This window comes from Lonchura striata, chromosome 8 (assembly GCF_050655825.1).
Source record: "Lonchura striata isolate lonStrDom1 chromosome 8, ASM5065582v1, whole genome shotgun sequence".
In the NCBI taxonomy this organism is placed as follows: Eukaryota; Metazoa; Chordata; class Aves; order Passeriformes; family Estrildidae; genus Lonchura; species Lonchura striata.
Window position 1 is genome coordinate 5,725,376 of NC_140710.1, and position 25,650 is coordinate 5,751,025.

A 25,650-nucleotide genomic window follows, 5' to 3' on the forward strand; every position below is an offset into this window, starting at 1 on the left:
AAGAACATTCTTGATTTTCATGTACTGCATTTTATCATGGCCTTTTGAGGAGGCCCATTTGTGCTCCATTGTTCTAGAACTGTGAAGGGTTGTCTGATGTTGAGTTGAAGAGAATCCCAGGGATATTTTAATAAAAATACTTATATGTAGACTTTTATTTGTGTGTTTACCTATATCTGCAGATCTGTTCTTGCCAGAACAAGAAATTAATTTTATTGCATTTCCAGTCGTGTACTTCACAAATATTCCCATGAGTCAGAAGTAGTGCTGGAGGAAGTATTTTATCAGATCTTGCCAGAATGGGGTGCATAGAGGACTTAAAAATCAACCATACTTTTATTTTTAATCCTAGTACCAGTCCTACTTTCTCCCTAATTAAGGGAGATGAATGCACTTCTCTTGCATAAAATGAATTGAATCATTTTTGCAGCCGCATACAGGCTACAGAAAAAATTACCTCAATAAATACATTAACATATTTATGGACTGTATTTGTTGGTCTTTCACCCTGCATCCTCCTTAGTTAAAAGCTGCCTCATTAATGCTACTTCCACGACCTGATTGTCTGGAGGGGGGCTGAATAACTAAGCAGCTTCATTTGCTGCAGTCTCTGCCTGCAAATCTCATGTCAGAGGCCATTGCACAGGCTGTGGATAGGCCAGGCAGCACTGAGGTCCCTGATGATTTGTGTTAATCATCTTCCATCCCTTTTCTACCCATTTCCCCTTTCATTTTTTCCCCCACTTATTTCATCCTCTGGGGAAATCAGCCTTAAATCTTAAGTATCACAAAAGAAACTTGACCTGAGCCTCCGATTGTTACCATAAAGGACTGGTGTCCTCAGAGAAAAGTAATTGGTTCAGATTTTTGTGATTTTTTTTTAAATATTTTTTTCCTCCTACTTGAAACTTTGTAAGAGACAAAAGTCTGTGTTTTTTTTCTGGTGGTTCTTCAGTTCAGAAAAATAGATAGCCCATGAAACATCTTCCTGCAACACAGGAAGAAGTTTGTTCCTGTTCTATTAAAGATACTTTTAATGTTGGGCTTTCCTTGAAATTTGGCCCATTATCTAAAAGGACTGACTCTTCCTCTGTGTAAATGTTATTTGATATGAGGCTGTAGTGACAGAAAATGTAGTTACAGGCAAGATGTATAGATGGACATTCCTGTATGATACTTCTCTCCAGTCCCATTTTCTTTCTCCCTGATGAAATCAAGGCTGGGCTTTCTTCCTGTGTCAAGGGGTGACTGCAGAGCCTGTGATTGTCTAATTTTCCTGCTTAGAAATGCAGCACAGTCCTGTGGAGGGGCCTGCCCTGCAGAGCTTCCCTAGGGAAGGGACAGGTTGGGAAAGAAGAGATTTCTCACCTCTGTTAAGATCAAACTGCTTTATAAAATCAATGGCTTTCAGACAGGCCCCATAATTGCCAGCACCTCTGCCAGGATCTAGGGTTACTCCTCAGTTAATGCAGCACTGGGACATTGGCCATAGTCCATTCAATCCACGGAGTTTTAGAGCATTAATAATGCTGACTGTTGCATTTTAGGAGTGCTTCTAGCTTAGAATGTGGTGAAAACAAGGCTGTTCCTCTCAGCATCTATCCACCTGTTAAATGGCTTTTTATTTTCTCAATGCTTTTTTGGCCTTGTTTTTGTGTTTTTAAATACAGTTTGTGCTCTCTTATTGGTAGTTAGGGATGTTGTGTCCCCATCTCTTATGCTTGGTTGAAGGTAACAGTTTGTGGGGTTTGGTTTGGGTTTTGGGTTGTTTTTTTTTTTTTTTTTTTTTGGGGGGGGGTGTTATTTTTACAGAACCAAAATTGTACTTTGGTTTTTCTGTTTCCCTAATGACTGAAGTTGCTCGGCTTTATACCTAACAACATCCTGTCTGGGGACACTAGACATTCCCAGGTGTTCAGGACAGCATGACCTGTGTCCTGTTGGATAGGTGAGATGGCATCACAGCTGGCCTGATTTCTGCTGGACCTGTGATGTCTGCACTTTTTCTGCCATTTGTGCAATTTTTTTTTTTTTTTACTGTGTTCTTCAAGCCCCTGAATATGTCTGGGAGTGGTGGCTGTAAGGGTATCTTATGGATCCCACTGAATCCTCAGCTGATGAAATCTCTAGGACTTTTCCCTGTTGTGGGGTCTGTTCTAGTTGAAGTTTCTATCATGGACTGATTTCAGAGGAGATTGTTATTCAGGCTTTTGTTTTTGAAACGGGTCATTGTAAATAAGAAGCTGGTTATATTTCTTCATTTTTCTGCCAGAGACCTGTCTTGCAGAAGATTTTTGGTAGCTCACATGTACTCTACATTAGAGAGCCCACCATATGCAGAGCCCTGGCCCTGTTTTTCATGACTGTCACTAAAAGCAGCCCAGCATGGCGTGGTGATACCCTGGGGCTGTGGTGCAGCCACTGCTGATATACACAGGCTCTGCTTATGAGTATGGAAAGATTCCTCACCTTTTCCTTACCCAGTTTCTTGGAGCTGAGAGAGGGGGAAGGGAAGTAATTTTTCTGATTGAGCTAACAGAGACCTCCAGCAAAATGAATGTTAGGTGTTATGGAACACCTAATGCTGTTCCAGCACAGGTACTGAATCATTCTGCTTCTTATACAAGCAGGAAATGTTATATTTCTCTCTGAAGAATTTAGGTTATTTAATCAGTGACTTAAGCAAAAAAAAAAAAAAACTCAAGAGAAAAATAGAAACAAATGCTAACAATCAGTAACAACAGTGATGGGAACACAAATTAAAGAGATAGAACAAGTGAAAATCTAAGCTGGCAAACTCTTGCCTTAGGACATTGTATATATAATGAGATCGAGGAATGCAGAGAGCATAATCTTGCCACTTATTTCTTTTTCAGATATGTGACATTCTCCTGGTTAAGAGCAGAAATTATTGTACAGAAAGGTACAGGGTGTTAGAGTGTAGGATGTTAAGAGGAAGAAAAAGAGACTGGGAAACCAAATTCGTATTGCATTTAGTAGGGGAATGATTTAATAGGGCAGGTTTAATAAGCAGCAGTTCTTGAAATAGATTTTAAAATGGAAGTGGAATATAAAATCAAACCCTGAATGTTGGTTTGAAATACAGCACCAGTTCTGGCACTTCTTTCTTATTTTTGTATATGTCATGAGTGGTTCAGGAAGATGTATCCAAACCTGACAGTTATATTTTTAATGGGTATTTTCCATGGTCCCAGGCACTCTGTGTGCTGCTGCTGCTGTGTGTGCTGATCTCTCTCAGTGCTGGTCAGTTCTGCCCTCATTTCCTATTAAGTTGCCCAGATGTAAAATGCTGTTGTTGGTAGCATTGATGGTGTCGTTCACCCCCAAATGCACAATCCGGTCCCAGCTCTCTGTTCAGCCCAAAGGATGTTACATCTCTATTATTCTTCTTTGATGCAGATCTCCTGTATGACTGAGTGGGTTTGGTGACATTACTGTGCTTTTGTGGAAAAGGACTTAATAAACTGTTCCCTGCCCTTGGAGAATTTTTCCTGGAGGAGGGTGGAATGTTCCTTTCACGGCATCACGTACACTGGGCCATTGAATTCAAGTAGCAAAAGAAAAAACTAGGCCAAATAGACCAGGCAGAGCCAGATACTCAGTTTTGGGACCTGAGGCAGTAAAGAAAGCTTTTTTTTTTAATTTGCCTTTTTTTTCCTTCTTTTTTTTTTTTTTTCCCCAAGGTTAAGAGCAGATCTATTGGCATAAATGTGATAAGATGCTGGGGCATTGCAAATGCAATGGAACATGTAAATTAAGGACTGTTCTGTTGGAATAATCTGTTAGAGATCATTTAGGGAATTGAATACAGTGATGTTAATGCCAGATGTACAGGTGTGCATTTTAACAATACTCCAACTGCACCAACTGGCTACAGCCAGCATGAAATACAGCACTGTCCCCCTGGCACTGTCCCTGCTGGGCCTTTGGGAGCACTGCTGAATTGCAGCAGCTGAGGATCCCATCTGTAAAGCAAATATAGAACAAGGTACTGGATGTGGAAACACTTCTAGAGCCACAGGATCCTCCCAGAGACAAGGCACAAAAGTGGCAGTCTCATTTTCCAGGTGCTCAGACTGGTTTGTAGAGCTAGAGAGTAAAGCTTTGATTTGTCAATGTGATCAAATTTATCAAGACAGAATAAAATGAAAACTGCCATAATCATGTCTTCATGAGGTCATGGAATAATTTAAGACAGAGGTTCATAATTTGGACCTTTGGGAGTCATCTAGTCCAATTCCTTGCTCAAACTGGACCCCTGTCCCCATGTTTGACCACCCCTCTTAATGGAAAAAGTCCCTTTATCTTGACAGACTTTCCTTTGTTGCAGCATGTGTCTGTCACCTCCCATCCTGTCCCTGTGCACCTCTGAGAACAGGCTGGCTCCATCTTCACTATTCCCTCCCATTTTGGAGTTGATGGCACCAATGGTATCTTCCTTTAACCCTCTTTTCTGTTGGCTGAACAAATGCTGGTCCCCCAGCCTCTCCTTGTTTGTAGTCCCTCATTTCAGATTATTTTGTCAGATAATTGGCAATGGTGCAATTCTGTTATCAAGGATACCAGTTTTTCTTTGTTCATTCACCCCTGTCAGAGCTTTATCACATCCAAAATGTAACTTGAACATTAACTCATTTCTCTGGTTTTAAGATGCCACTTAGCTTCCAGGTCTCCTTTTCAGAGGGTTCCAGACTCCTGAGAGCTCCCTTTCCATGGGAGTGTTTAACAGTAGAGATGGACAAGACTTGTTGAGCTCTGTCAGCAGACCTGTAGTTCCCTGGGCTTGTGGTGGCTTACATTCCCTTTTATTCTAAATGTAGGTGATTCTTCAAATTCTCACAAATGGACCTTTACCCCTGCTTGAACCCTCCCATATCAGCCCACTGCTTCCCAAGTGCCTCTGGATCCACAAGCTCTGCCCCTGCCTGGAGTGCCTTCAGGTGTGTCCTGATGGAGCAGCCCTAAGCCGACCTCAGTATTCCAGAGGAGCTGCAGGGACTAGCACAAGAAGTCTTTGACAGAATAAGGAATCAAATCCCGTTTTTCTGGCATCCTGTTCCTTTTCTTGGAGCGTGAAATTATTCTTTTTACATCAAAGGAAATTCAGCAAACTCAAAGCTGAGCAGTTTATCTCCAGTAGTTGGATAACTTTGTCTCTGGCTTGTGGGCAGTGAATTACATCTCCTTTTTGATGATTATTACATGGCTTTGGTGATCTCAGCATTTTACTTACCTAAAGATGTAAATGAATTTAGGATTTGTAATGATTTTGCTGTAATTCTACCAGTGCTGAAAAGTTTTAAGTAATACCTACACAAAATGTGGTTTTCCTTTATGGGAATGTGTTTAGAGCTTAAGTCTCAACAGTGACCTTTGCAGAGAGCTGACAGAGTTCTGTAGGAAAACCAACTGAAAAACCTGCTGGGTCTGATGTGATGCTTGTATTGTTCTATTAGTGAGCAGTGTTATCTTGTGAGGGAGTCACTTTTTCCATGTAGTGATGTCTGCTTGGATATTTGCAGTGTTTCCATCCCCCAAATCGATTTTGAGCTTTCACTTGTTGTTGATGGCTGAAAAGTTTAAATACCAGCATTTAAATGTTTTCCCTATTGGTCTAATGGGTTCATGCAGTTTATAGACAGGAGTGGTCATAAAAGTGTTGGATGCTGCCTTTTTATGGCTACAATTAATCTTGCAGTTATTTCAATAGGAGAAAATAGCAGGGAAATGAAAGCTGAGTGTATGAAACTCTTGTATGTGTAATTATTTAACAGGCTATAAATATTGAACTGCTAAAAATGTAAAAGTTTTTCAGAAATCTCAAGTAGATTTTCATTGCTTGGCACTTTTTGTTTTTTCCATTCTCTTGCTACCTCCTTTCTGAATTTCAGATTACCTGATTTTTATATTTTTCCTTTTGTTTGTTTATTGAGGGGAGGATGCGGGAATCACAGTTGTTTAACTATTATGGCTGATGTGAAAAGAAAATAATTTCTGGGAATCAAAGGCAAAATATAATTTGCAAACTGAAATGTTTTAACTGAATTAAGTAGTATTGCAGTACAAGAGTACAGACAGCAAACTTTTTCTCCTTTTTTTAATGGGTGAATTATGGTGTGAGGAAAATAAGTGAATATTAAATTACTTAATGTCACTGACATTAAAATAGCTTCTGAATTTTAGTATCATAATGAATTGTATGTTGAAGCTGTTTCCTTGTTCTACCACCTTTTCTTTGATGGGTATTTTCCTCTCTTTCTTCATTCCTGCAGTTGTAGGATCCTCTTTTCATTCATTCCCACTGAAATATTTTGCAGTTTTAATAAGGGTCTCATGATACTCCATCCTGCTTCCTTTAGGATTAGGATCATGATTAAGACTGGTTTAATATGCAGTCTCTGCATGCTTTGGTAGGTAATATCTGTAATTTAAGCCTTGCACTGGAGATGTTTAATGCCTGCAGTGCTTTCAGTGAGATTCTGCTCTGGGGTGGGGGTCCGAGCCAGCACTGCCTGCACGTGTGAGAGTGGTGTGGATCCTCCCTGTGCCTTGTGGGATGCACTGAGAGCCAGAATCAAGGCTTGGCTTTAGCATTAGCTCCAGCCTTTCTAGGACACTGTGTTCATGACTATAATTGAAGTGACACATTTTAGCTGACCCTTTTGGTCTTGTGTTTTAACCTACTACAACACATTACAAATCCTTTGCATTAAAATGCAGAGGACTGAGTGCTTCATTAGAGCATGCATTAGGCTCATCCCAGTTCTTGCACCCTTTTTCTGGCCTGCACTCATCATCTGACCCTGTCACTGGAGCTCTCTAAGTTGTATGAGACTGAAACTCCCTGTTCTGGCAGAGGTTGCAAACATAACCACACTTCTCTTTTTTTTTCCTGTACAGGGATTAATATCTGTAATGTGTTTGACAATCGATCTCGTTTCTTGCCAGTGTGTGTGCATTTATGTGTGTACAATGATACATGTGTGTTGAGAAATGCACACAGACACACAGAGAAAAGAACAATTGGTCATTCTAGTATTTCACCAGATATATCAGCCCCATGTGGAGTGTGACTGAGAAATAGCAATTAACATACCGAATTCCAGTAGAATTTGCATTGCTGCTTCACAATTCTTACCTCTAGACATGTTGCAAGTATCAACCTTGGAGCTAAGTTGTGAAAGCCAGCAGGGATATTTGTAATAAAGTCAAAGTGTAGGTGGTAAGGGAAAGTCTTTTCTTCCCAGCCTCGGGTCTGCACACCACTGTTCTTGTGCAACAGCTCGAACACATTCAATTAAAATTGCCATCTAAGCTGCCTGTTCCATCCTCTAAAAAAGAAAACAGGTAGGGGTTTCTTTGTATGTATATAAAAGATAAAATGTTCACTCTGAGATAAGAAACACAATTATTTAATAGCACCAGAGCCTTTTCAGACTTACTTTCTTTTGCACATGAAAAGGGTGAGGACATACTAGAATTTATTAAATCTATGCTTGTCTACTGAATCCTTTTTTTATTTTCCTGCATTTTTCATGTCTTCTTGGTTTCTTTGAGCAGCATTTCACTTGTCAATACCTTTAAAACCTCAGAAGAGTTGTCACTTTAACATGGAAAAAACCAGCATCTCCCCTTGGTATGAGCCTGGACCTGGGTGCAGCAGTGTTCTCACTGTGGCCAGGCAGGTGCTGCCAGGAGCGGTGGGGGATTGTCTCCCACAGCTGCTGGAGGTGGGCTGGGACACTGCACTCAGATTTTCCTCTGTGGTGTGAAGTTTTGGGAAGTCCTGAATACTGTTTGTTTTATTCAGTCCTTTGACAGAACAGAGAGGAGATACTGTACTGGCAGATAAGAGGTGAAATACCAATGCTGCACTATCCTTAGGCAAGCTTTTAATTTTAATTTTAAAAGTGCAGACTTCAGGAAGCGCAGAAAGTGTTTTACAATGAATTCGGGCAGGCCTGGAGACCTGTATAATTTTCCTTTCTATGATTTTATCACTCATCTTGGCAGGTTTCATTATGTTTGCTTATCGAGGGACCTTTTGTGCCTTTATTTTCCCTCGTGACAAGGAGCACTTTTGCATCCATAATCTCTTTTACAAATAAGTCTCCTCTCAATGCTGCTCAACTCCTTTATCCTTTGTACAGTTTTGTCCCCCTAGCGTTCTATAGGGCTTTTTCCCTCCCTGTTTTGATTAGAGTTGGAATAATCTCAGTGAACAAGAGAGAGCAAGTGAGCCCGGGAGGAAGGAAAGGAACCGGAGGGCCCCGCGTGGAACCAGCCGGGTGCTCTGGGAGCGTTCCCTCTTCCCGGGCCAGGGGACAGCCTTGCTCCTTGGACAGCCACAGGAACCCCCTGCTCTCACTTTGTGCCTGAGCATCAGCAGCAGTGGAGCTGCCCGACCTCCCCTGAAGCGTTTGTGGTGCTCGTGTGCCTGTCCTGGGCTGGCATGGACAGCAGAGCACCCGCCGTGCTGCCTACTCCAGAAACAGCCTGGCATGGCTGTAAGGCCAGTTCTAAACTCCTCCCTGTGACCCTGACGCCTCTGACCTGGCATTAATGATATTTCAGCTTGTCAGAGGAGCAACTGAAAAGTTTTTATGCTTATCAATTACCTGTAAATGTAACTTCCACTGTTTAGTTTTTAAACATATTTGATTGCTGGCATGCTTGGAAACAGCATCTTAAGCAAGCTGTTTCAGCCGCAAATGACGGGGAAGAAATCAAAATCAAAAGCTATGGGTAAAATTTTCTAATCTCTTAGATTTCCCAGAGTACACCAAGCTTTTGTATAGTGTATGTAAAATAAAAAAACCCACCCTGTAATAGTAGATTTAATTAAATGAATCTGTGAGGAAAAATTAAAGTGGGCTTTGGAAGAGGTAACTCAAATACTCCAACTATTTTATCTCTAGTCAGATACAATGTTTTGGTTTTTACAAAGAAAAACACGTCCATGTTTCTAGTAGGGCTTTTGATTATTTTAATCAATGGTTTCTTTCCAGCTTGCACAATATGTTTATTTCTAAGAAACAGCAATGCTGTGGAAGATCACAATAGAACTATCTATGTTTTTTTCTCATAATTAAAGTTCTATTCTGTTTCCATAATTACCTGATGTGAAACCTGAAAAGATGGTTCCTCATTCATTATATTCAAGCCAGACAGTGAACTAAACAGCTCTTAAGGGATTAAAGAAACATTGTCATCCTTAAAATCACATTTTTAAGTTCCTTTCTGCACATAACTACTCTACTAACAAGCCCATTCTAAATTATTCTTCTGTCCGATAATCAACAAGCACTTAAACCACCAACTTAAATCACAGTTTGTAATTTCAGCACCAAGAGGTGCTTCAGAAAAGGGGTCCTGTAATAGCAGTCCCAGTTTCCCTTTTAATTAAGTAATTGTGTTAGCAGTGTAATTAAGCAATTGAGTTTGCAGTAGGGCATTGCTGAAGTTAGTGGGGTTCTGCCCAGGCTGTGCAGCCGCCTTCTGGCACAGAGCTTTTGGCTGTGCTGAGGTTACAGAGGGCTGGCAGAGTGGATTTGGTACCAGAACAGACTTGAGAGAAGCAAGAAGAGCAAGGAAACTGAGGGGGAAAGCAGGAGGAGTGGAACAGATTAAAGTAAGGTCAGAGGGTCCCTCATCTGACACCAGGTGCAGCTTGAGTGTTGCCCTTCATATACAGAGATAATTGTATGAATTATAATTAATTATAGTTACCGTACATTGGGCAAAAGCAGCCTCTGAAGGTGGGGGTGAAGAAGAAGAGCATGCCCAGGAAATACGGGAGGATGCCCTGTGCAAAGGGCAGGGTGAGCAGCAGTTCAGGTAGGAGGGTGAGGGGAAGCCTGGGAGAAGCAGGAGTCTGGTGCCAGTGGTGGAGCACACCTGGTTCTGTGCTGTCCTCTGTGCTTCAGGCAATGGTAGGAAATTAAGATATTGGTGTGTGATTCTCAGGGGACTTGGAGGAAGTCTTGCCATGAAGTTCTGGAGCTGCAGGGCTGGCAGTCAAGAACCCTGGGTTTGTTTGGCTCTGCTGCTGCCTTGTGGTGGGGCCATGGGTAACTGAAGTGGTTAAAAGCATCATGATCTGCAAAAGAAGGGGTGTCATTTTGTAAAGGCTGCTGCCATGTCATCAGAGCTGGGTGATTGGAGTATGTCTGATTACATTCCTCTGTGATAGACACCCACTAATAATAAGGCTATAAACTGTGATTGGATTTTTCCATTGGGTTAAAAGCTTTTAACTCTGACACTTGTTGGTCTAATTTCTTGCCAGGTTTTTTTGTTAACTGAGTAAAAGTTGAGCACATGGGACATTTTAAGTTGACTGTTGTTCTTCCACAATCCCTTACTTAAATTTTTCATCCACAACTCTTTAGTAAGATACTTTCTTAAGTCACTGTTTTCTAAGAAGTCTTGGTAAGGAGTAAAGCCTAGATGTTCACAAGTACACCAGGAAATATCTGTAGGATCCAGACTAAGACTTCTGAAAGAGATTGTCAATGTTTAAATGCACCCTTTGAGATGCTTCAGAGTAGGCAGCAGCTTCTGCTGGTGAATGCTCCAAATCAAAGGTGAGTGCTCTAAATCAATAGATTCTAGGAAGCAAGTCCTTTTTTAGACCATCCTGTAGTGCTGGTTGGGAAGGGGGCATCTGGCCATGCCTGTGCTTTGCTAACATCTGTACATGCATCAGTAGCTCAATGAAAGCAGTGAGGTGCACAGGCTCTAACAAAAACTGAGATGAAGCAACTCTTCAAAGTCATCCATGGGAATGTTTAAAAAAGAAGTGAGAGTTATGAATCTCTGTAGCCTTTAAGCACAGATCATCTCTCCCATATGTGCTCTCAGACTTTGTCTTTGCTGTTCTACTGCCTGCTGTAGCTGGATTTTAATGTCCTGAAATTTAAAGGCCACTGCTGTTACTTCCAGCTGCTGTTGGACTGTGAGCATGGATTGTTGGGTTGTGGAGAAGTCAGCCCATCATTGCAGAATGGCGTTGTCTCAGTCATGCTCCATTGCTTAGTGTGTCTTGAGCTATGCCTTGTTATTTTTTGTGAGCTGGAAATCTTGATTGAGAAAGTTTAAAGAGAAGTATTTAGGCAGAAGTGTGTGTCAGGATTATGGAGAAAATAGAGATATTTCATTGTTCTTCTTTTTCCTTCCTTTCATTGTTGCACTGTGTGGGTGTAAACATTATACCTTGTTTTACTTGAAATGCAGAATTGTCCTTTGAATAGTACTTGGAATGCAAACCAGAAGAATTAATAGAGCTAAACTGCTGGTGGCCTCAGATTGGTGGTGGCCTGAATTGTGAGCACAGTTTGAGTCCTAATGCACAAGATTTCTGTTTATTTAACAGTGGCCTTTGCATTGTGCTTGTACATAACAACTCCTATCCACCCCTCTGAGTTCTGCTTTACAGTTTCTTTCCACAGAGTACTGAGCAAGGAATTTCCATGTGTTTCTGTTTTCTTTATCAGATTGGAGCCCATGATATTCTCAGCATATGGTATGAAATATTTATTATTGTTTTTAAAGGTTGATTTTAGGAGACAGTCTGTGATGTGACTGCATTTAGTAACATAAATGAAAGTCCTTTTCTTTTTGCATATATTTAAGGAGCTATGAGGAGTTAGTCATGGTGAGTTCTAAATACCAGGGAGACGACCACTGTGAAAACATTTCAAAAGGAAATAGCTCAAAGCTATAGATGATGTTTAGAAAAGACCAATTTAAACTAAATAAAAATGTAATCCCTGTTATACATAGTAAATGAAGAAGAAATCTCTACAATTGTGTAAAAGAATTAAAAGAAAAACATGTCTGGGATTCAGGTTCCTGCAAAAAGTGTATTCAATAACTATGCAAAATCAGGGAGGAACTTCAGAACTCTGGGGTCACTTCTTTACTTTACATAGCCTAACAACAATTTTGCATATTCTTCACTTGGATTTTTTTCATTCATCTCCTATGGTTTTGGTGTGAAAAAGCAGTGTTTTTTTCCAGAGAGTAAAGCAGCTGCCACTGGAAGCTGTCATGTAACGTATGCTCCAGAAGGAGTGAATGTGTCCCTATCTTCTCATCAAATATTTTGAGAACAAGGGCTGATGTTTCTGCCTTTCAAGACACATTTTCTCTCCTCCTGAGCCAAATGAAAAATTTCCATAGCTTAAACCTACACATGTGCTGTCTTACTTCCTCTGTACTGTAATTACTTAAGCACTTTCCCAAACTCCAGAGACCTTGATAGATCAAAACTGGCTGGATGGAGAGAGTGGAGAGGTTTGAGAGGGGAAAGAGGAACAGTAGCCTCGAGAGTGATGGTTCAGTGCATGGCTAATGCAGCCAAGGATGACACATGCCAGTACACACAACAATGGATACAGAAATCTGTCTTTAAAAGCACAATTACTACACCTGGAGCTCAGCACATTGTGTAAAGTGCAGTGGTTGTCAGCTAAAACCAAATTAAGAACTGGCTCTACACTGCAGAGAGACTGGGCTGACCAAGTCATGTTGTTCTGTTGACTGAAAATCAGCAAGAGCACCACATGTCCTCCTCTCTAACAGGCTCACAGAATCCGTTTGGTTTTCTGTATAATCTGGGTCATTGAGACTGCCTAAATGCTGGAATCTGGATGCTGGGGTGACTTGTAGGCTGGATTTAATATTTTGAGTGGCCTCACAGTGTTACCTGTATTGAAAATGTAATCAAGTAATACATTTGAATGTTGTTAGGAGCACATTTCTCCAGGCATAGTCAATCAGGATATCAGGTTTTTTCAAACAGGAGGAAAGGAGTATTTTATTTTGATGATTTCACATGGTTGCTCTTGTTCTGGATTGTGGTTTTTGTTGGTTTTGATTTTTAAACTTAACAGAATGAAGCACTCTTTAGGTATCCAGACATTTTTCATACTAGTTGCTTTTTAGGGGCGATGGAAGAGAATATTTCCTTATCATTGTGAAGGTTATATTGGTTCAGCTCAGCCTTTGTATTAATTCCAGCTGGGGATCATGAGAAACGTGTGTTGCTCTGGGACTGAACTGTAATTGTGACACGGATCAAAATCTGTGCCAGGCTGTTCTTTCCCTCTCCTAAAGCAGATTAGCAGGCTGGCATCTGTTTTCTTTGGGGAAGATGGCAGAGATGCCCAGAGAGCAGAGGAGCTGCCTCACAGCTGCCCTTTGTGCCTTCAGTGGAAGTGCCTGTGCTTGCCATCATGCCATGTCTCTGATGCTGGCAGGCAGGGCTGGTGGCTTCTGGCTGCTCCTGGCTTTGGGGTGGAGCAGGGCTGAGGGTGATGCTTTGGGTCTAGGGCAAAGCTCTTCAATCTGCCAGACCCTTTCCCCTTGAGCTCCGTGTGCCTTCACTCCTGCAGCTGCCAGGTGGGAAAGGCCTACGTAAAGACAGCTCTGTCTCATTGTCAGAGGAGGTTTTGGAAAGGTTGGGCACTCTGAGTGCAGTTATTTAAAGTTCTGACATCAGAGTCCCTCAAGTCTTAGGTGCCTGTGTAGGAAATTATAGCTGACCTGCATAGGAAATGAGGTGTACTTTCAATCTAAATGTCATAAAAATTACTTTACCTAGACCAAGTGCAATCTTACCTAATATACAGGTAACAGAACTTGGTCTCAGAGAGCTATTCTGCTTCTTTTAGTTGTGGTAGGTCAGAAAGAATGTCTTCCTGATGAAAGCATTAAAAAATCATGCACCAGCCCTTAAGAACCACTTCATGCTGTATTTCTATGAGCTTTTCTCCTGCTTGCTCTGTGGGTGGGATTCCTGCAAAGTTCAATCACTGACTTAGCACATACTTCAGTTGCACCAGAACTTGTGAATTCGATTTCCCTTCCATCCCTGACTCCTGTTCATTTGTGTCCTGGGCTTGATTGACTCTTAGGTGCATAAGAGAGTAAGAATTCCAATTAAAAGTTTCCCAGTTTCTTCATGTGTGGATTGTCATGCAGTACAGGCTGAGCTTTTGATGCAGCCTTTTCTTCTGTCAGAGCGTTCTGCCCTGCAATGTATTTTCACTGAAGATATAAAAATTCCCCTCAGGATATCATATCTTTTTGTTATTTTATTCAATTTAGCCACCACATTTGGTTACTAGGACAGAGAAGCAGATTATTGGGAGAGGGGAGGCATTAACTGTATATGGAAACTTTTTAAGAAATTAGTGCAAGAATCCATAATATTGAGAGTTGAAATTATTACAGTCTAGGTACAAGAGGAATTTAGGTAATAAATTCATTTAATAAGGAAAGCCAGTAGCAAGTATGAGAATTTTGTGGCCAGGTAGAGGAAGGATTGTAAGGAATTCTTTAGCTGTGACAAAACCAAATCCATATACTGTGATACTGGTCGGTGAGATTGGAAGTATAGGCTGCAGTGGTAGAAACTGAGTAAATACTGAAAGTATTTCTAATTTTTGTTCAGAAGAAAGATGAAGAAGTTGCATTTGCACATTTAATTACATTCCTGCTACTCAACAGCACCTATTAAAGGTTTGGCTTTTAAAGCAGAAGCAATGACAAACTCTCATTGAGGGACACAGTCAGTTTTTTGATCTGTTTTGTTTTGTTTTGGTTTTGTTTTAGAACTTGCATTTCTGGTTTTTGCAGATGTTGGAACACTGGTGGAAGTTTCAGTAAGTTAGTAAAAGCTGTGTTTTTAGGGTGATTTAAAAGGTTAAACAGAGCACAGTACAAAACCTGCTGTGGGAGGTCTGCAGCCCAGAGCTGGAGTTCCTGACTGCTACAACAATAACAATTCAGCTCCAAAGCTGTGTGTACTGAACTGGCTGTTGTTAGTTTTGGACAAAACCACAAAGAACTTGACAATGGAACATAATACATCAAGATTTAAAAAAAAAAAAAAAAAAAAATCCGTGTCAACATGTTAGGGAAAACAAGAGTTGTGTCATTTCTCAGTAGTTCTTGATTGAATCGTGACCTTGTTAATAAGATACTGTGAATTTTAATAAGCTACTGTGTGTATTTTGTGATATGTGATTTGACTTAAACGTAAAGGTTAGAAAAAATGTAGTTTACAACATAATTAGAGGTTGTATTAAGCAAGTTGAAGAGCAGGTGGTTGAGAGGTGGTAAAAGACATGGGTAGCTGTTATAAAATGGAAAGGTTATTAAACAAGGGGCTGTGAACAACCTTGCAATGCTCACATGATTAGAGTTGAAAAATAAACCTTATTAGAAAAGTATTTGTATTTGATTTATTCAAGAGAGGGTTGAGAGTTGCCTTTATCAATTTACACCTGTCTCTTTGGTTTCATCACACAATTGTTTCTTTAGCTTAGCAAGAATCAGCGTGATCCAGGAAGCTAGATAAGAGAAACACATAAGATACAGCTCTTAACAGTAGTGGCAAATAAAGTGGACTCACTTGTACAGAAATCCTGACTGAAGTCTTTACATCAAAATTGGTACCTGTCTTAAAAATATGCTGTTGTTTAAACAAGGTGTCAATGTAGAAAATCAGCCTTTGCTGTGCAGGCATTTAATGGTCCTGAGGCTTTAAAACATGGGAAGTGCTCTCAGCTGCTGCACACAGACAGCAGTGATGCTCACAGTTTGTAGGTGAAGGCATTTGGCCCAGCTGCTGCAAGGCAAAGCAAGCTCTGGCACTGGAAGAAACTCCACCTCGGAGTCATGGAATATTCCATCCAAATGACTGGGAAGGAATTTTCAGGGCAAAAAGTGTGTTGTTCAATTAAGGGAGCTCCACAGGTAGGGGGAACCACTCTCCTTTCTTCTCCCCGACCATGGATCATTATTTGGAGGTCACAGACTCACAGATTTGTCAGGGCTGGAGATCATCCAGTCCAATGCCCTTGCTGAGCCTGGGTCACCTGGAGCAGGTGACAAAGAACGTGTCCAGGTAGGTTGGGAATGTTTCCAGAGAGGGAGACTCCACAACCTCCCTGGGCAGCTGTTCCAGTGCTCTGCCACCCCCAGCATCAAGAAGTTCTAAGAAATGTCTCCTAGAGAAAGTTACAGGTATTTAAGAAACCTTTTTTTTCTGTTCTGTCATCCTTGGATATGTGTTTTTTCTCAACACATGGAAACCAGGAGAAATCTGAGAGGTGCCAGGTCCCATGGATGGCATTCATAATTGGAGAGATTCTGCACATTTTAGTAGCTCATCACCTGATTTGTGATTGATTGCAGAGTTTTCATGGAGCTAATGAGTAGAATTGGTAACAAGTAGAAGTTACCAATATCCATCTATGCAGACTATATTATATGTACTATCTATATCTAATATATCTACTTCTTTTCATCTCTGATGTGCACAGAATATGCCCAGAGATAACGAGACAGTGTGTTTTAGGTGGGGAAGCTGTTTTGGCATGTTTTGCTGCTGAGCCCGTTTGAAGTCGTTTGCAGCCTTTCAGGATTGGGAAGCGACAGTCGCCGTTCCAGCAGCCTCTGTTGTCTGAACAAGCTCTGGCTCTTTCCCTTCTGATCAAAGGCACTTGGTGAAAGGTGCAGCTTGGATCCTTTAAAGCATCTCATTATGGGTTATATTTAGAAGTGTGAAGAATATATTATTAATTACAAGGATGCTCCAAAGCAAAGAAGCTGTTTTATCCATGCCCTTGATGAACAGAAAAGTTCCTGTGCAGAAGGAAGGTTATGCAATTAACAGTATATTCATTAGGAGTTCATCAGATAGCAAACTATGCTTATCTTCAGGATGGTACTGGAATATCTGACAATTTCCTAGTTACTGCCTAAGTGATAAGGAAGAGCAAGAGACAGGAACTGCCAGTTCCTGATATATAAATTTTTATAAATTTCTTGATTATATAAATTTTACTGCCAGTAAAATTTATATAATACAGTTTACATATCTGTTATATGCTATTTTTTTGTATATATATATATATATATATATATATATATATATATATAAAATATTTTATATCTCAATTTACAGGCCAAGTACTGTCTTGCTGCCTTGCTGGAAAGAACTGGAGGTGTAAATTGGCCCCACATATTTCTTGGTTGCTAAGTGAACACAATGTATGGACACTGTAAGGTTCATTACAGGCTTTTTGCTCTCTTTTGTTCCCACAAAACTCCTGTTACCAGGGTAGCTATCCACTGGGTTCATCCAGGATCATTCTGGATGTTTGCTTCCACCTGCTCAGTACTCAAATCCAGTCTGTGCACTAGGCCTGTGAAACAGAGTCACCTTTGCAGGGACATTTCTCCAGCTTAAGGGATTTTTGTCATTATTTGCAGCACTTACAAAATACAATAATTTTTTTTATCTTCAAATTCAGATTGGCATCTGGTAGTTGATGTTTGCTAATTGAGTGATATAGCCAGGTGAATTTTTTTAATGGTGCTTTAAAACTGAATTTTGAGTTGAGCGTTAATTTGCTCCCAAAGAATGGGAGAAGTGAAGTGCCTAAATATGCCAGAATATGTATGAAATAAGCTGCCATCTGGAATTTGTTTCTGGATATGCCATAATAGAAATTGGGCACTCTGGGATGCATAATTTGGGGCATTCTAGAAATTAATATATAGGAAGAAAAATAGATAAATCTGTCCTGGTGCTATGCTTAGCTGCTTGTATAAGAATTTGACAACTGACCAAGGTGATAATGTCTGGTAGGCTTGGACTAAGTGATATACTGCCAGTTGAGAGACTGAATTATTTTTAGAAACTAATTTTTTAAACAGTTCAGGGTCACAGTGCCAACAATTTGAAGAGACCTAAAAAACCCTGTCACTTTTATCTATAAACCAAAGCCAGTCAATAACATTTGATTCAATAAAAAGTAAATTTATCCCTTATCTAAAAGTATTTGTGCAGAAATTGTTCCAAGATGCTTTCAAACTGCTGAGTTACAAATCCATACAGGGAGGGATGATTGATTTATTGTGTGCTGCAATCTGGAGTATTTTATCACTGAATCTTTAGTGAAGAAAGTTGATGTTGTTAAAGCTGCAATGTATTTAGACCCAAAGGCTAGGAATAAAGCAGGAAGTATTATTGGATCAGTAGAGATCAGGAGAATGTGGTTATTACCTCTGTTTCTGTGGAGATCAGCTCTTTCCGTGGTCTCTGCCAACTCAGACCAGGATGGATGGGCTTTGTCTTGAGGGTGGGCTCTGGTGTGTGCCCGTGGGATGCCCAGGTCATGGGAATTAGGTAGTGGGAATTAGGCTGACACCTGAAAAAGTGACAAAAGACTTGTAATGAGTCCCATTTTGAGGGAAGGCTGAGGCTGTTCCCCACCTCTGGCACATCACTCCCAAGGGCTCTGTTCAGCAGCTCAGCACATCCATTTGTCACCTCAGTGGCTGCGTGAGAAACTTTCAGTGTTCACAAATTTGTTTGCCCACAAGGCTCCGGAATCCCTGATCTGGGGCAGGGAACAAGTTTTCCTTTCAGCAGGAGGTGCATTTCTGGGGTTAATTAGCTGACTTCCATTCATCCAGCTTGTGCCACCATAACCTCCCAACCCTCACTCCTTCCCTGCCACTCGCCTTTCTTCCCAGAGCATGGCTGTGTCTGAACTCTGCTCCTTCCCAGCTGCTTGGCTCCCACTCTCTGCTGGCTCAGCTGTTACCCTCTCTGTTTTATTCTCCCAAGGCCTGCCTGAATCAGAACTGCCTTGAAGGCATCACACATCACTAATCAAGGGGGAACACAGTGGATCCTGATAGATGCTTAAAGGTTGTTTGTAGCCAGACTTAGTTTATCACTGTAGGCATCCTTGGAAAAAAGCAGAGGTAGAGAATCTGTAGTGAGAAACAGAGCTCAGCTCTCAACCATATCAAAGATTGGAGTTGCATTTGATTTCTGGGCTATGGGAAAGGCAAAATACTTTTATTTTTTCTTTTTTTCCCTTTTTTTTTTCTTTTCTCTCCTCTGACCTCCCCCAGTACTGTTAATACAGAAGGGGAGGGAAGGCTGAACTGCATTGCAACTGGCAATGTGTACACAGATTGACAGGGTAATTATTGATGTAGACAGTGGAGGGATGGGAGGTTTGACAGGACAATGTTGTACATCATTCTCTTTCAAACTAGCTCTAGAAACAATAGAGTTTAAAGATGATGTTATGTTCAGGGTAGAAAAAAGCAGAGTATTTTTTCTGACCTTCTTAAAGTCATGACATTGTTGAATTTTTTTTAAGCTTTGCTTCTGATTGAGCATGAAAAATGCCTCTCACAAAAGGGAATATTTAATAGCTTTTCTATTAGAAAACTATCTCTAAAGAAAATTTTGAGTCCTGGGTTTTGCTGGCAGGCCTGGGTGTTTGCTAACTACCAAAGTCAACTGTCAGTTTATTATGAAACTGTTTGAGATCAGCAGTGCACATTGCTGCTTTACTTCTGCCAGGAACAGGTTCTTCTTCAGCTGTTCTGGTTTCTTACTATGATGTCTGGGATTTTCCCTGTGGTTTTTATTAGTGTCTTCTTGCCTCTGTGCCAAGCTAAGAGCAAGACCTGATCCTCGAGATGAGAGAAGACTCCCAGTGAAGAGAAAATAAAATTTTAAGTAGTACAAGGTTATCTGAAGAAATCTGATGTAGAAACTCAGGTTTTCAGTGGTCAGAATAATGTATTGGAGACACAGCTCCTCTCAAAGGCAAATTCTGCTCTGGTTTAGAGGAGGAGCAGAAAGGCAAGAGGGTCTGGTGGTTTCACAAGGAGGGATCATGTTAGGGTTTTAAACAGCTCTCCATTTCAAGTCCAGGATAAATTATGGGTTTTCCTCTTCCATCAAGTAGACATGCAAAGGGGCAAAGTTGGTAGAAATAGGAAGGAAAGTTGGCAGATGGCCTCTGACTTGAGCTTATCAAAATCCCCTTTTGGTTCCTCTGAACAATGAGGGTTGTGTTTCACTGTCATTAAACAAGGCTGTCACTACAGGGCTGTATTCATTTCTTCTCTGGATTAATCTGAATAAATGTTTCTTGTGACCATATGGCTGTGGTGTCAGGAAAGATGAGAAACTGGCATTCAGAGGTGGTACGTGGCTCCTGGGCTCTCCCATGGCTGCACACTGTGCAATAATTGCAATAATGCTTTACTCAGCTGGAGCTGCTCTGCACCAGCCTCATTCTGCTGCTCCCATTTCTGCCTCGCCCCGTGGAGTTGAGCAGCAGCTCACAGCACAGTTGTGGAGAGTCCATGGTTCTTGTGTGTGTTGTGTTGTCCAGAACCTGTGGAAAATGGTAGCAAGGAATGGAATGGAATCCCAGAGTTATGCTGTGTCTCATTCAAGTTTATGAAAGGATTTGTGCATCCCTGAGCAGAGCAGTGCCTCGAGGCATTGAACATGAGAGCCAGCAGGGCACTGCTGATCATCCAGAGAGGCTGGCTGGAGAGAAAGGCCAAGGACTGGCCTTGAGGGATTGCTGACAATACCTGTGGAGCCGTTCAGTGTCCCCTGGACAGGCAGCTTCTGTCTCGAGGTGCTTGGGCATAGAAGCTGCTTTAGGGAATAAACTTTTGCAGTGAATTCTCATGTGTGCAGTGCCAGGTAAGGAAATGTAGTCTGTTCAGGAGCAGAAAGCCCTCACTGTATCATGTGCATCTCTCTTGTGCCTAATAACCTGTCATGGGCTCTTAGAAACTGGATTCTCTGTGCACAACCAGACTTGACAGTGGGGGAATGTCACAGTGTAGTCTACAGCCACCAGTTAAAAAAACACTGTTGTTTTACAAGCACTAGATGGTTAAAATATGGAATTCAATGAGGATCAGCAGCCTATATCCACACTGCTGTTAAACATCTGATTTTTGTAAATTCTGAAATTTCAGAAGTATGACCATGAGGAATAGCTTAAAGGCAACTAAAAAGCTTTCTGATTCCTACTGAAAGTATCACAATTTTCCTGTAGTTTGAGACCAAGGAGGATCATGTAGTCAACCAGTTTGGCCTCCTGTTTACCATGGGCCATTGACCTAGACTTGGATTTACCCAAAACAAGCCAACTGACTTGAATTTAAGGACTTTATTTCTCAGCAGCAGAGCCTGTTGGGCACATCAGGTAGAGAACAGAAGTGCCATTGGAACAGTATTTGGAGACACTCTGAGATTAATTAGGTGAGATGTGCTCAGATGACTGCAGCAAAAGAGCATTTGCTGTGTTTACAGGAATACAAAATCAGCTGAAGTCCTGCCAGTCAGACTGAGGGAAGGAAACACTTTCTGTAGCCAAGTTTGATGGTAGTTTTGATTTTTGAAGTGGCTGAGTAAGACAGCAATCAGGAATCGTAGATAAATAAGATGGTGCACTGGAAGCCCAAGAGTAGCAGTCCTTTCTGTGCAGCTTGCTGTGCTGGGGTGTGACAATATTCAGGATTCCAAGGGTGCCAGGATGGCTCTGAACCTGGGATTCTTGCTGACCCATGTAGTGAGACATGGAGCTTAGCTAAAATCTGATGCCATTTGTCTGCAGCCTGCTGTAGTGATCTCTTACCTCCTTGCACCGTGCCCAAATACAGTTTGTATCACCTGTTCAAACTATTGGCATGATACCAGAGAATCATTTTCTTACTTGAGGTTGTTTGTAGTGTCTGGGCTTTTGGAACACACTTTTCCTATAAAAGTTACCTCACTGCTATTCTGACAGTGAGTCTCTATTTCAGTAATTAGAATTAATCCTAGGATTTTGAATTCCTGATTATTTCACTCTGATGTCAGAAGTGGTAATCCTCAATGTGCTAACCTGCACAAAAGCGAGGTACTTGCTACCTATCTCTTTTAGACAACCTGAACCCTTTGTGTGCTAGGTTTTTCTCCCTCCAGTTTCAAGGCAGAGGAGTTGGAGACTCCTCAGAGTCCTAATACAAGGTGTTGTAGGGGAGCCCTTCTTACAAGCACACAAGGACAGAGTTAATAAGGTCTATACTGTACAGTGCAATGGAGGGAAATCTGTGCAAATCCCCTTCTGTTCCCCTGGGAACTTCTGAACATAAATCATCATCAAACAAATCACACCACTGAATTTATTTATCAGGTGTATCAATTGTTAATACTATTCCTGACATTTTACAGTGTAGTTCCTTAGTCACCTTTCCTAATCTGTCTTTTGATCTGCTTAATTTATGTTGAAAGTTGAAAGGCAGTGTCCATAAGTTAATTATCTTTTTGTGCAGGAGGAATAGATTTTGCACTATTTCTGTGCCTTTGCCTGCTGCCACAAAGGCTGTGGCACATCAGCCTGTACTTAGACACTCACAAATGCAGAGTCAGGTAGCATCAGTTGAAGCTGGCAGCCCTGGGAACAGGGGGTGTCAGCGTGCTCCAGTCTGACCAGAACAGAGTTTCCTGTGGGAGCAGATGGATGGGGCGGCTGCTTCTGTCAACAGAGGCGTCACTGCTGGTGGGTTGGTCTCGTTCCAAGTCTCACTGCTGTAATCTTAATTCACTTAAGCCACTAATCATGACGTTTGTTTTGGCCTGGGCTGCTTTCAACTGAAATTGTAGAGTTGCCTGTATTTTCTCAGAGATCTCAAGTATATGTGTAGTACAGATATGGTGAGCAACCCAAGTACTGCGGCTGGATTGGCTTTTGTAGAAGTTACAAGTTCATGTAAGTCTTGCTATCCCAGCAGCTGATGCTTGTACTGTGTTGCTTTTCCTGACAGAAGGTTCAGTGCAGCTCCTGACCTTAGTGGGAGCAATTCTTTGACTAGCATTCCCCACGGTGTGTTCTGTCTCTCTGTATTGCTGATGCCCAGATCCAAACTCAAGCACCCAGCAGAAGTCCCTGTGTGCTCACAGTGCTCTGTGCACCAGGGCCAAAGAAACTCCCAGGAGTGGGAATCACCCACCATGGATGTTGCTGTCCCCACACTAACACTTCTGATCCTAACGTGTCACAAGGAAGGCATCAGGGAGATCAAGTACATAAAATATTATATAACACACCTTAGAAAATCACACCCAGAATCTGATGTGTCTGGAAGGTCGAGACACATCAAAAGTAAAGTAAACTAAACAACAGTGACCTGTCCTGAGCTGCAGAGGGAACTGTGGGGAATGGGGCAGAGGCCAGTGTTCCTCACAGCCACCCACAGCGGGGAGAAGGGCCAAGAGCAGGAAAGTACCAGTCAGACACACCTTCAGCTGTGACAACATTTTAAGGCAGAAGACTGATTTTGAACTGTGTTTCTTATGCATCTTAAATACTTCAATGGGAAACTTTGAGTTTTAAGTCAGTAGTAAGTGTAGATAGGGATATACATTCATATACACACATATATATAAAAAGAACAATATATGCAAACTTGTAGCTACTGAGATTTTTTTCTGAATCACAAGTATGCAGTGATTGAGAACTCTGAGTTCTGAATTTCCCTAAGCAATCTCTGCCTGTCAGCTCCCCTCCTCTCTGCAGAGCAGTTGCTCATTTACCAGTTTGGCTTGTTTTCCCTGGAAACAAAGGATTCTAGTCCTGTACTAGGGCAGGTATGAACACTTATTTTGTTCTTGGTACATCTCTAAGGCAGTTCTGCCAGCTGTGACAAAAGAAGGTGTTTGAGGAGGGGAGGTCCTTGTTAAAAAGCATTCCTTAAAAAAAAAAAAAAAGCTGACAATTAAACCATTGTTGGGAGAAAGAGGAAGGTAGGAATTTTAAGTTCCATAATAAAAGTAGTGGAAATATTTGGGGGAACAGTTCATTGGCATGGCAGAAAATAATTAAACCATTTTCATACTGAGTTTTCTTTGTTGTAAAAAAAAAAAAAGTTTTGGGTTGGAGCTTCTGAAGAACCTGAGGAAACCACAAGGGGCAGTCTGAAGAGGATGGGGAGTTATTTCAGCAGAGATAGAGGAGCTGTTCAGACCTGTAAGATGATGTATTTCTACAAAGGGCATTCTTTTCAGTCTGCTGATGAAAAGTCTTGTGGGTTTCCCACCAGTAGAAGCGGCTTAATTGCATTTTGTGTATGCTCTTAGAGTACCTGTTTGGTGAGAACCTGACAAATGGTCTTCTGAAAGTAAATCAATTTTGTTTTCTTGGGCTTTCTTGAATATACACGATGTCCGGAGCCTGAAAAGCACAGCAGTGGCACAAGAGGAAGCAAACAGTGGGGCGCCAGTTAGGCTCTATGGTTCTCTGAAAGACTTTGTAGCCTCCTCTAAAGAGAAAGAAGAATGTGCCATTGGCGGTAGTGAGTAAATGGAACCTTCTTGTCTTCTTTGCTCTTGTCTCCTTATAAATAAACCATTGTTGTCCATCCTTGGCATTTGCAGTTCATTGTGATAAATTGGTCTTGATGTGTCTGACATTTCAACCAAGTTGTTTAATGGTGCCTTTCTGAAAAGGCAGATCTTGCTATAACTCGCCTTGGTCCAGAATGCATCCAGGGTAAGAGCGCTCACCATCACACGCAGCACTAACCCTTTCCTTTCTGCCTGCACAAAGAGGGAAGGAGGAAGTAAAACATTTTGGTCACGTCAGCCCAAGAGGCCTGGGTTTGTGTAGCCGTGCACAGAAACAGAAATGTTAAGTCTGGACTGCAGTTGCTGAAAGCCTCTTTAATAGTGTGGACAACAACAGGAATTCCACTTGCATCTGCAGCCTCTTGGAGGAGAGGGGAGGAAAACACCCAACTTGGTGGAAATGCAGGTGTGTTTTCATCAAAGTTTTGCTTTGAGTTTTGTGCAAGATCCCCTCTCTGTTAGCTGCCAGTGCTTACAAGTCATTGGCTTCCATGCAATGATTGCTTAGGTGTAGAAACCACTGGAACACAAAGATTTGATGAACTGTGACCAACAGCAGCTTCTATTGCTGCATCCCTGAAAGTTCAAGCTTTGATTTATATATTTTAAATGTCTGTAATTATTCTGTCAGGGAGATGATTAACATAGAGGTTGCTTTCTATAAATAGGAGCTTTCTATTCATACCTTTCCAAATCTTTCAGCTTCCCAAAACTATTAAGCATCTGCCCACAGCAGCCAAGCAAAAGTAATTCCTGTGCTTTAAACTCTGACCAGTAAGTAGCCTTTTTTCTGGTTAATGATCCCACTGTGTGATGATGCCATTTTAAGATTATATTTCACCTTCTTCAAAATCAGGGGTGTGGAACATGTTCTTACCTGTCTTGACCCGCTTGGTTCTCAATGGAGATTTACAGTGGGGATGGAAGACCTGGTCCTAACTGGCATTGAAATAAATTCCCCTTTCCATCACTATTGCCAGAGCAAGAAGAACTAGAACAACTTTTGGGGGATATGGACCAATACCTTGATTAACAAATGTCTCAGTGACATTTTAGTATCCCAGTTTGCCCAGCATGCCAGTCCAATCCAAACCTTAATGTAGTTGGGCAGAACAAAACCTGTGGCTTAGAGGGGGCACAGGACCTGGCCTGAGTTGGCAGATACACTGATCCTGGTGGAGCCTTGTTGGGGAGCCTTTCCAATGTTTTTTATTACTAATTTGCTGGAAAAATAATCCCAAAGAGTAAGTAAGGATCCTTTTTTTCCTCCCCCCTGTAATCATGCAACATTCATAAATGTTATTTAGGTATGCAGCGAGCAAATTTCAACAGAAATGCTGTCATGCCACAGGGTTATAAAACTTCATTACATCTGTTATGAACTGCCT

General features: G+C 41.4%; 1 protein-coding gene across 3 annotated transcripts in view; it reads left to right on the forward strand.

Moving 5' to 3' along the window:
* LRP8 (LDL receptor related protein 8) overlaps nucleotides 1-25,650 on the forward strand; it is a 169,323-nt gene that overhangs the window by 103,590 nt on the left and 40,083 nt on the right. The window lies entirely within an intron of this gene.